Below are 1,644 nucleotides of genomic sequence, written 5' to 3'. Positions count from 1 at the left end.
GTGACCATAGTGATATTCAGCAATGAGGTATGTAGCACTTTTTCTAGGATGAGTTCGTGAACCTAATTGGCAGACCTCATAGACATGCTGGGATGTCCATTATCACATTGTGAGATGGTGGAGGAGCGGACACAGGAAGAAAAGAAGGGAGAGAAATGGAAAGGAGGTTAGTGGGCAGGGTTTGGCTCTCCCCACCCTGCTGCATTCCAGGGGATAACTTGAAGTCAAAGAATTGTAAATTTCAACCTGGCCCTCTACAGTTGTTATGAAGGCATATTTGTCAAGGTAGGAGGGCAGTACAAATTTTATTTAATGGTTTCCTATTTAATAGTTTGTTAATTATTGAGACAATTGCTATGTGAGCCTTCCTTCTTATCCCGGCCCTGCCCTGGGCCCTGCAAATATCAGGGGCAGGTTCTTGCAGAGGAGACATGCCTCAAGCCAGCCCAAGAGTCCTGAGGGAGCTGGGACTAGTCAGAAGGAAATTTCACTAGCATTGTGCAGAAATCCTGGCAAGGAGGTGCACTGTGGGCGTGACCTAACGTTTGGGTTATATTTAAATATTTGGAAGGTGTCAGAATGTGATAAGGCAAAATATGATTAGACTGTGCTCAATAAAAAGAAGGCCTCATCCCCAGAAAACTTACACATTAGAGAACCTGTAAACAAAGGCAAGTAGCACATTAACGACAGTTTACTGCCTGTATTGAAGCATGAGAGGAACTACTGAATACTCAAGCAAATTAAGTAATACCTAAAATGCTGAGGGTATTGCACCTTGCTTTAGTTTTCCAGTGAATAGAAAAATCGCAAAAACTGGAGAGAATTACCAAATATGTTTCAATGGCTCTGCATTTGAACTTTCAACATAAAGGGTTACAATAAGATTACAAAATCACAGTCACACCTCTGTGTACACAGAAAACCACAGGACCAAATATTGTTTTCTTCACAAGGTCAGGAAGTCCTAACCAGTCAAATTTGGAACATACTTGCTTTTCATACCCATCGGATTATCTTTCTTACTGGCTACAATCAGCGGCTATTCGAGACCAAGATCAGGCAGCCGATTAGGGCCAGCCTAAAGTGTAAAGAGCATTGGCCCAGGAGTCAGAGCCCCCTGGATTTTAGTCTCAGCTTTGTACTCTAACAAGCTGTGTGACCTGGGGAAACTGTTAAAGACCTATCTTTAAATTAACTGTGGCTTCAGCACAATCATCTGTGGTGTCTATAAATATGTTATTATTTTCACTCTTCAATTATTGCTGCTAATGGTATTATTTGTTATCACCAGAAGAACTAACACACATCACAGAATAAAAGAGGAGACATAAATCAAATCTCATTTTCACTGGTGAGAATACTGAAGCTAATATTCGGAAGGAATCTCTATCAATGAAAGAAGGCTTATTGAGGGAAAAAGGGGGCATTTATTGGCTTAGAATTAGAAAGTCCATGGATAGTCAAGGTTTTCAGGTGCACATCCTCCTAGGTTCAAGTTCAGTGGTGGTCTACGTGGCACCAGAAGCTGCAAAACCTAGCTAGCTCTTCAAGCAGCAGCATAGAAGGAATGAGAGCAGAAACATTTTACGTGGCCCCAGGGGCCTTTACCTTCCTTATGCCACTGTTACCAATCACATAAAG

The sequence above is a fragment of the Hipposideros armiger genome, unplaced genomic scaffold (genome assembly GCF_001890085.2).
Source record: "Hipposideros armiger isolate ML-2016 unplaced genomic scaffold, ASM189008v1 scaffold_44, whole genome shotgun sequence".
Classification (NCBI taxonomy): Eukaryota; Metazoa; Chordata; class Mammalia; order Chiroptera; family Hipposideridae; genus Hipposideros; species Hipposideros armiger.
The sequence above is the reverse complement of the archived record's forward strand: the minus strand, read 5'-3'. Positions refer to the sequence as shown.